Raw genomic sequence first — 11205 nt, 5'->3', positions numbered from 1 at the left:
TCATAATTTAGAGAACTCTAACTTCAGCTATAGGTTTCCATGGCAATGGCTGTTGCTCTTACTAGTCTTCCTGAAAGGATCTGAAAGTAGGGTAACCATTTAAAAGTCTATCTCCTGGTTGTGACTTCTGAAAAGGCAAGCACTTATTTTTCAAACTTTCAACTTTCTCCTTCAAGTTCCCATGTTGTCCACACTGAAGGTCACCGCTTACGCTGCCTTCCCCATCTTTATAGCTGCATGGCCCTTTTGATTGAAGATGCAGGAAATTGCAATTTTCCTACATCTAAGAAAGGATATGAACTTCAGAAAAGATGGGGTTGAGTCATGGGAAGTATTTTTGTTTGAGAGAATTAGAAAGGAAGTCTCGGGTAACTCCAAGAAAATTGATAGACTCACAACTAAAATTTGGTTTTCTCATTTTAAGGTAAAAAGAAAAACTATGGGCTCAGATGGTGTATTATATCTGTTTACATATTGCATATTTATCTCTCCAGTTATACTATTTCTGCCTTTCTCTTTTGTCTCTTTAATAAGTTCTGGTGCCTTCCAAGTCAAAATAAGGAACTGAGGCAAAGCTAAGCTCCCATTTTCTGATTCAATATGTGCATAAAATATAGATTTATTTTTGAAATTGGAAATCAATTGGGCAGACTTTAAAAAGCGGAGAGAAGCAGTCTAACAACCAAGGTTTCGCCCCAAAACTATCAAAATAAAGTAAAATCAGATAGAACAGTCTGTACCTGCTGACCTATAAAGTCTTCGGTCAAGAAAAATTCAATAGGAGGAAAAATTCAATGGGAAGCTTTCCCAGGAGGAAATAAAAGTGGACTCAAAGCAGCTTCCCATAAGTCAACACATGGGATCTCAGCTTTGATTCCAAATGCCGATTCTAACTATGTAGACGTTGGTTGAGTTGTGTAGACTTTGGGTCTGGTTAACTTTGGTGTGTGGTGTTTTAAAACTTGCAAGTTTAATAATAAAATTAATAAAATAAAGAAAACAGTTGAAATCATAAAAGCATACTAAGGAACAAAGTTCTGAGACCAAACAAATTCTATTCCTAAATATGCAGTTGAAAAAAAAATCCATGGGTAGCTAGTGACCTTGGAGAAAAACTAAAAGGTGTTGTGATAAAGAGAAAGACCCTCAAACAAAAACTAAAACCAAACCGTAGACTTTTATCAACAGTAAGCAGATGCTGAAGGAAATGGATTCACATCTGCCAGATTCTAAAGGTATGAAAACATGCTCTAGTCCCAGAGTTGGCCATGCTGGGATTGTGAGGCCATCGGGAGTCACACAGACACAGTGGTAGAGCACTTGCCTATCACGTGCCCAACTCTGGCTTCAGCCTTCAGCACAATAAAAGTAAACATGGATAAAGAACATTAGAAGAATGGTGGGAAACCATTTTTAGCCAAATAAGGAAATTTATAGTATAAAAATAAGTTACAAGGCACCATGTTTTAAACTGAGAAAGAAACCAGGAATGTTATGAAAAATGTAAATGGTTGTTTGTAAACAAAACCAAAGTTGTATGTTCATAACTGATAACATATCTACAATTCTAGGCAAAAAGAAAAAACATGAAAATTAGGGAAATTTTCGAAGAAAAGTAAATTCTACCAGGATTGCTGATCAGAAGGAAACCGAGAGAAACTGATTAATTTTAGACTGTTACGGAAATACTAATAAATTAAATTCAACAGATTATTAAAAACAAAAAGGGGGACAGGAAAGATGGCTCAGGGGTTAAAAGCACTGACTGCTCTTCCAGAGGTCCTGAGTTCAATTCCCAGCAACCACATGGTGTTCACAACCATCTGTAATGGGATCTGATGCCCTCTTCTGGTGTGTCTGAAGACAGTGTAGTCACACATTAAATAAATAAATCTAAAAAAAAAAATAACAAAAAAGGACACAAATTGGGGAGAAGCTGAGGATTTGACAGTGGGTCCAAGAGGAGCGAGAGGGAGGAGTGGGTGATGAATATAATCAACACACAAGTATACATGTATGATATTCTTAAAGAATTAATAAAGAAATCGATTCTTAAGGACAATATAAATAGAGTTGATGCGATGGATAAAGACACTTGCCACCAAGCCTGATGGCCTGAGTTCAGTTCCCACAACCCACAGAGTGGAAGCGGAAGTCAGGTTCCTTCAGCTTGTCTTCTGACTGGACCTTCACACAAACTCACTTGCACACAAAATAGATGAACTCATGCAATAGCAAGAAAAAAATGAATAAATATAATAAAGGCAATAGAAATAAATCTATCTATAAGTGTTAAAAATCTAAAGGTCAATCGAAATGAGAGGTCTAAAACTCTAAAGCTCAAACTAGAAAGACACATATAACATCCTTAATCTTAAAGCTAAATTTTGTTATTTGATATGTGCGATGTGTGTGGGCGCAGTGATCGTGGAATACATATGGAGATTAGAGGACAGTTTGCAGGAGCCGGTTTTCTCCTTCCCCATGTGGTTCCTGGGGATTAAAACTCTGATCACTACGCCTAGTAGTGAGCACCTCTGTTAGCTGAACCATCTTGCTGGTCCTAGAAGGAAAACAGGTATCTTCTACTGAATGACTACGGAGGAAAGAAGGGAGAAAATCCTTAGTGAACTGAAAAGAAGCTAAGAAGGTAAAACACACAAAAGCCAAACACAAGTAAATTAAATTAAAATACAAAACAATATGGAAAAGACAAGGAAAAATGGGTCAGTAATCAAAACGTATAAGCCATCAAATTATTTCCTTTTAAAGGCCAGTAAATCTTAGTTGATTTTAAAAACATCCATCCATATGTTATTTCCCAAGTTACCCAGAAGTCAGTAAAATGGGGAAAAATGCCTAAGAAGACATCTTTTAGTAAATAGGAACACTGAAAATGAAGAGGACAATAGACAAACCACAAATACAATCACTTTCTGAAAGGTCCAAAAAATAAAAAGTATTTAGTGCAAGTAAACACAACAATACAAAGTAGAATCAAAAAGATCTGCTCTTGAGTGAATTCTCCACCTTTTTGTACTGCAAGTTCAATCTCATTTATCTACTTTAATTTGTTGCATCTTTGCTATTCAATTTCAAGCAGCACTTAAAGACTGGCATTTAATTCTTAAAAGAGATTATAAGAATATATAAGCTCACTTCTTAACAAAGTGCTCATGCTCGTTGATGAAATTACCGAGTCCTCTCTGAACCCTCCCGTTTTCCCACGTCCTCCTCAGAGCACACATTCGTGATATATTATCTTCTCATTTAGTTATGTTATAAGAAAGCAGCAGAAGCTTTCTCACCTGTTCAATTCTGAAAAACAAGCCCTTAGAATACTATCATGAATTTTATTATGTAGCTTTCACCTGCTATGTAGGCTTTCTGTCTTCCTCCCTGTGGGACGATACTAAATTCAAGTTTAACACACTAAACAGCAACACAGTAAACATATTAACACAGGAAACAGTTTAACACATTAAGTTTTATAATATTTATATATAATTAGCCCTTAGTTCTTAATTTTATATCTAAAAACATAAAGTATTTATGATGGTTTCTCAGTGTTTATTTTTCCCTATTATTTTAATAGATACAGCTAGATAGATGATTGGTAGATAGATAGATGGTAGATAGATAGATAGATAGATAGATAGATAGATAATTGGTAGATAGATGGTAGATAGACAGATTGACAACTGGTAGATAGATAGATAGATAGATAGATAGATAGATAGATAGATGGATGATTGGTAGATAGATGGTAGATAGACAGATTGACGATTGGTAGATAGATAGATAGATAGATAGATAGATAGATAGATAGAAGATAGATAGACAGACAGACAGACAGATAATTGGTAGATAGATGATAGAGAGATGATAGAGATAGGTAGATAGATAGATAGATAGATAGATAGATAGATAGATAGATAGATAGATAGATAATAGGTAGGTAGGTAGATAGGTAGATGAGATAGACAGACAGACAGACAGATAAACAATAGTTGAAATCTGAGAAATCAGGACACACTAAAGTGTTTAGAACATCGGAATAATAATCAAGTGCACATGGAGCCAGCAAGATGACTCAGTGGGTAAAGGAGCTTCCTGTCGAGCTCCTTGACCTGAGTTTGATTCTCGAGACCCGTACAGTGGAAAGAAAAATCCAACTCTGGTAAGGCGTCCTCTGTTGTCCACATTCAAGCATGCGCAAATATAGACACCCGCAGACAAATAAAGAGATGAAATAAAAGTTAAGACCAGAAAATGAAAGTATACAGGGGGAATTACTGAGTGAGAGGTCTTATAAATTAACTTCTATGTTCTCCACCATCTGAGACTGTGTATGTTGCTTGGTTGGGAACAGAAGTAAAAACTGTGTTTCTATTTAGGGATTATGTGTAGAAAGAAGTTAATGTGCTATTTACAGTCTAAGGTTTCAGATCAAATACGTGCTTTATGTGTAGTGAGTAACTGGGCCAGAGGCGAGGTTTTTTTTTTTTTTTTTTCTTGATTTTATGTCCTTCTTCATTAATCACAGCATCCTATCTCTTGAGAATAATGTTGAGCAGAAATTTCCTCTATAGCTTAACACAAAGCAGGAGAATGTTAATTTAAAGCCATTCCCACGACACCTCAGGAAGAGAAAACACTAGACCTTTTAACATCAAATGTGCTTCCCGGGTGACCATTTCTTGTTGACAGACACTGTTTAATCTTTGAGAGGCAGATGCAAATATTGTTTGGCTGGAAGCACAGACCGCGATTTTATACCAAGCACATCAAGAGGGAAATTAGGAAGAGTCGCTACACTCTATCGCTCACTTTTGAAAGGCTTTCGCAATACTGGACAAAAATCTGGCCTCATGCCGGTTGCCCAGATTCGTCCTGCAGTGTGTAATCTCTTGAGAGAATTTTCATTATTGTTTTTATTGCTTAGATCAACACCAGTAGGCTGAGTGAAGGAAGCCCTTCAAATCCATTTTTAATCTTTTGAACAGGCAAATTAGTTGTGAATTACTTATTAAGAACATCCAGGCGAGTACTAACAGTCAAACCAACTCTCTGCTTTGTCATTTTTGTCTCTGGAAAATACTGTCCTCGATCCTACTTCTTTTGTCAACTTTCAATTTGTTTTCTACAGATAATCTGCAGCAGTATCAGAGAGCTGAAATATGTTTGCTTTTTATCCAGTCATGATATAATCAAGAAGAGTTCAGTAGTAGCTGAACCAACAAATGTTTAGCTTTTAAAAGGAATGCGCAAAACGGCGCTGGGAAAGGAAATTTTGAGAGAGAAAATCAAAAGATAAAAGATTATAATACCTCTTTTGAACTTGGACTGCAGAGGACACAAAGAGCTAAATCTATTACACCCAACAGTAAGCTTGCTTGAAGGAAAAACATGCCAATTAAAATACCTCGACTGGGGCTGGAGAGATGGCTCAGCAGTTAGGAACACTGACTGCCCTTCCAGAGGTCCTGAGTTCAAATCCCAGCAACCCACATGGTGGCTCACAACATCTGTAATGGGATCTGATGTCCCCTTCTGGTGTTGTCTGATGACAGCTACAGTGTAAACACATACATTAAATAAATAAATAAATAAATAAATAAATAAATAATCTTTCAAAAAATACCTTGACTGGAAACTTGGTGAGATTGATGTGAGTTCCCACTGTCCATTGTTTACCTAGATTTGAGTCTAGGTAAACTGTCCCCTGCATTGCTGTCCCCTTGCTCTGTGGCATGCAGACACCTTTACACCATGGGGAACCAGACTTCCCTTTGTTTTTAGTGTACAAGCTAATGGATGAGGTACTTTGCAGTTTGAGGGTTATAGGGTCCTGGACAAAACTGTAGAGTTAAGCAAAACTGAGACGTGTTTGAGAAAAGCAAACCAAGAACATTCCAGTAGCTGTGAGACTAAAAACACACGGCAAACTATCAGTATTAAGATCCTGCTGGAGAGGTGGCTCAGCAGTTAAGAGAACTGACTGCTCTTCCAGAGGTCCTGAGTTCAATTCCCAGCAACCACATGGTGGCTCACAACCATCTGTAATGAGATCTGATGCCCTCTTCTGGTGTGTCTGAAGATAGTGACAGTGTACTCATATATATAAAATAAATAAATCTTAAAAAAAAAAAGATCCTGCTAGGCAACATATTTGTTGAACTTTAAAATCGTACAGGTGAAGTGGTACACTATGATGCTTGAACTCTCACACCCTCACTATTAAACAAATCGAGTACTTGCTGGTGCCTAATATTTTCAATTCTTCATGATAAAAAAAGTCCACAAATCTCTTTTACAGCTATTTTGAAATACAATGTACATTCTTATTAACTAAAGTTGTGATTTGCAAGAGAACATCAGAACTAGTTTTGTTTTTTTTTTTTTTCCAGTTGTGTTTGGCAGAGCCCAGGCAGCTTCAGACTCCCTGTGAGCCAAGGATGACCTAGAACTTCTGATTCTTCTGCTCCCACCTCTGGATTGCTGGATTACACAAGTAGCTGGTAGACTGCAGCACTAGACGTTGGTCCCTGGGCTTCCTGCATGCAGTGCAAATGCACTAGCTTTTCTCCTATCCCACCCCCTAGAACATTTCTCCAAACCAGCCTTCATTTGTACCCAAACGCTACAATTAATTTTCCTTACAGCCCAAAAAATTAGAATCCAGTAATGCCTTTGATTTTTTTAATAAAGAAACTAAACAAGAGGAAAATTGACCCATCTCCAGAGTTGCACAGTTAACAAAGGGAACGGGGTAAGATTTGTATGAAGGTGTTCAGCTTCCAGAACACATCATCTTAAGCATGTGACCTTTGACATCTCTTTTATCCACTCTACCTACTATTAGTATAAAAAGATAGTCCTGTTAAGTCTTTCAGTGACCCTTTGTCCAAATAATAAAATCGCCTTGAAGGTGTTTTGTACAAAATTCCGACAGAACAGTCGCATTACTCGCACCTCTGACGGACATAACAAAGGTGCTGACTGGGCTCTCTCGCTGTTCCTTTCTGCTGTGTGTGCTCTCTGCTCAAATAGGTATTAAGTAATATTACATCAGGTGGGGAAGATGCCAAGAAGTTGAAGACAGGGAGGGAAAAATAAAAAGCAGGAGAGATAAGAGAATTGAAAGGATGTGAATAAGAAATGCTGTGCATTTTAATCTACTGGAGGAGAACTCCATTCACCTTAAAATAGACAAAATAGAATGTGCATGGGGGAAGGGGGGGACTTCTGGAATGTTCCATACTTTCTGTGTAAAACTCATTCCGTTTCCTAACAATGTTGTGCGTGGGGCTGCAGGGCTTACGCACCCAGTGTAGAGGCAGAGCGCAACCTGGATTCCTGTCCGATGCTCACTCCTGTCTCCACTGCTCTGCAGCTGTGAGAGGCGACTGTCGACTCCATTTTCTAGAGTCAATGCAGCATCCTTCAGTTATAAACTAGGACACCTCTGTGGACCGCTATCCAACCTGACGTGGATTTGTTTCTTCACAGCCTCGGGTTCGTTATTTTTAAGACAGGAATGACACACACACAGAGAGAGAGAGAGAGAGAGAGAGAGAGAGAGAGAGAGAGAGAGAGAGAGAGAGAGAGAGAGAGAGAGAGAGAGAGGTGAAGATTAACGGACTAGTAATTTTTGCGTGTTGTAAAGGTTTGATAAAGTGTGAAAAGAGTGTTGCCTCATTACTGTTGCCTTAAATCCTTGCTATTGCAGGCCTAGAAACAAGGCAAGGGGTCTACTGTCACCAGTTAGGAAAGATGAGAAAGAGAGAGAGAGAGAGAGAGAGAGAGAGAGAGAGGGGGGGGGGGGAGAGGGAGAGAGAGAGAGAGAGAGAGAGAGAGAGAGAGAGAGAGAGAGAGAGAGTTTGGAAGGAAGGAAAGAAGCGGAAGGGAAGGAGAGAGAGGGAGGGAGGAAGAGAGGAAAAAAGAAAGGAAAAAGGGAAAGAGGAGGCAGAACAGAAAGAAGTAAAATTGTTCTCAGACTCCAGGCATGAGTGTTGGGAACCCCGCAAAAGAGGAAGAAAAGCTACTGGAAACAGTGAGTTACTACACGCACAGATTCGAGGTCTGTAAGGATCTGCTGCCTTTTGGCAAAGTCGACAGACTTTTCATCATGCCGCGACAAACTGGAAATGAAGAATAGGAGATAGTTTGTGCTAATGGAGCAGAAAATTTCTTAGGTAGGAATAAAATCAAACACTTTTTAAAAATTGGTAAATTGGATGGGAAGAGCCAGGGAGATGGGTCAGAGATGAGAGCACCGGCTGCTCTTCAGAACCAGTCCCCTTGGTTCCGCGCACCCACAGCGGGCTACTCAAACCACCCTTAACGCCAGCGCCGGGAACACTGACGCCCTCTTCTGGCAACTGAGGGCACTTAGACAGACACAAATAAAAATAGCACTTGTCATCAAGGAAATGCAAATCAAAAACAGCTCTGAGGTTCCATCTTCTACCCACCAGAATGGCTAAGATCGAAAACTCAAGAGACAGCACATGCTGGTGAGGATGTGGAGCTAAAGGAACACTCCTCCATTGCTGGGGGAAGTGCAGGCTTGTACAAGCACTTTAGAAATCAATGTCAGTTTCTCAGAAAACTAGGAATAGTTCTACCTCAAGACCTAGCTATCCCACTCCTGGGCAAATACACAAAAGATGTTCTAACATCCCACAAAGGCACTCGCTCAACTATGCTCACAGCAGCTTTATTCATAGTAGCAAGAAACTGGGAACAACTGAGATGTCCCTCAACTGAAGAATGGATAAAGAAAATGTGGTACGTCTACACAATGGAATACTATTCAGCCAATAAAAACAAAGACATCGCGAATTTTGTAAGCAAATGGATGGATCTTGAGGATATACCCAGTCCTAAAAGAACATGTGCATGGTATGTATTCACTTATAAGTGGATATTAGCCATAAATTACAGGTACCATACTACACTCCACAAACCCAAAGAAGCTAAACAAGAAGGAAGGTCCAAGAGAGGAAACTCGAATCTCACTTAGAAGGGGAATAAAATAGTCATAGAAGGCAGATGGAGAGAGAGAAATGTTTGTGGGAGGGGATGGGGGGACTGGGAGGGGGCTTCAGGACGGGGTGTGGGGAGTGACTGGAAAGATGATTAGATGGCCATGAAAATGAATAGAAATCTGCAATTCATGGGGGGTGGGGAGGTAGGAGGCATCTCCAGAACGAGACAGAGATCTGGGATAAAGGAGACACACAAGAATCAATGAGGGTGACTGTTGCCGTGACTCATAGCTTTGGGGATATGGAACTTGAAAAGGCCTGGAGCCAGGCAGGTGGGAACCCCAGTGGAGTGATAGGGGCACCAACCCACCCACTAAGCTTTCAACCCCAAATTTATCCTCTCTACAAGAAATGCAGGGTCAGGGGATGGAACAGAGATGAGAGAATGACCAAGCAATAACCCGCTGGACTTGAGGCGAGCACCAGTCCCTGACACTATCAACGATACTCCATTACGCTTGCAGACAGCAGTCTAGCATGGCTGTCCTCTGAGAGGCTCCACCCAGCCGCTGACTCAGACAGATGCAGGCACCCAGAGCCAAACAGTGGTTGGCTCTTGGAGATACTTATGGAAGAATGGGAGGAAGGATTTCGGTCCTGAAGGGGATAGGAACTCCACAGAGTCAACTCACGAGAACCCTTGGGGCTCTCAGAGACTGAACCACCAACCAAAGAACATACACAGGCTGGAGCTAGACCTCCCTGCTCACATGTAGCAGACGTGCAGCTTGATCTTCATGTGGATCCCGAACACCGGAAAAGGGGGCTGTCTCAAGTGCTGCGGTTTCTACATGGGATATGTTCTTCTCCTGGGCTGCCTTGTCTGGCCTCCGTGGGAGAGGAAGCATCTAGCTTCACAGAGACTTGAAGTGCCAAGGTTGGGGGAATACCCAGGGGGGACCAACCCACTCAGAGGAGGTGGGATAGAAGAAGAAGGGGAAGGACTGTGGGACGGGGTGACGAGACGGATCAATGAGTGGGATGTAAAGTGAATGAATGAATGAATGAATGAATGAATGAATGAATGAATGAATAAGCTGATTAATTGGACCTCATAAAAATTGAAAACTTCTGGTATTAAAAGGGAAGGAATTCAGTGAAAAATACAACAAAAACAGGTAGCACAAAGAAATTCCACAAATATTCATTGAATTCATTGAGATGTCCCACATTGGTACTAATCAAAGAACTACAAATAAATGCACTGAGAGGAGACACAGAATGAAATGGTGACACTTGGCTAGGAAAAAGAAGATGGGCGATAACAGGTACTGGTAAGAACTCAGCTCAAACTCCGGCACGGCTGTGTGGAAAGTTGTGCAAACAGCTGGAGAGATACTTTGCAATTGTTTTAATAATTAAGGAAATGTCTAGTCCAGAAAATCCACCTGTTTATATTTTTCAAAGATAAGTAAATATTTTACCTATAAAACATGTCATTAAATATCCATGGCAAAGGTTGACAAGCACACCATCCTGGAGACAAACCAACATTAAAAACTCGGTGACCGGAGTTGGGGATTTAGCTCAGTGGTAGAGCGCTTGCCTAGGAAGCGCAAGGCCCTGGGTTCGGTCCCCAGCTCCGAAAAAAAAAAAAAAAAAAAAAAAAAAAACTCGGTGACCAGGGCAACATTCATCCATGGGCCCAAATAGTACCCTCTGTTTTCTACAGGATTGTACCCCTCAAGAATGAAAATAGTCAATTACTGGTATTTACAATAATCTGGAAGAATTTCCTGGATGAAATTAGGCACAGAACTATATATAAAACAATGTATTACTCTATTTCCATAAGACTCAAAAATGGTAAAAGCTAATTTTTATTGAAAATTTATTTTTCATATAATAAATTTGTAATTCAAGAGAACATCAATAACTGCCCAGGATGCAAGCAAGAGACTGCCAGAGAGGGCAGGAGAAAAAAACTTTAGGATGAGAGATGTTTATCATGGTTGAGGTTATTTGATTATCTAAAGTATGCATTTGTCAAAAATTCAAATCTGCACATTGTAAAGGATACATTATATTATATGCAAATTATACCATAGTAAAACTAATTTAGAAAATACATACTCAGCACTTCATTAATTCTATCATCATAGTTCTGGTAGTTTTAAAGATGTTACAAGCATACATATAAATTTATTATAAA

The sequence above is a fragment of the Rattus norvegicus genome, chromosome 7, assembly GCF_021556685.1.
Source record: "Rattus norvegicus strain SHRSP/BbbUtx chromosome 7, alternate assembly SHRSP_T2T, whole genome shotgun sequence".
In the NCBI taxonomy this organism is placed as follows: Eukaryota; Metazoa; Chordata; class Mammalia; order Rodentia; family Muridae; genus Rattus; species Rattus norvegicus.
Note: the sequence above shows the minus strand (reverse complement) of the source record.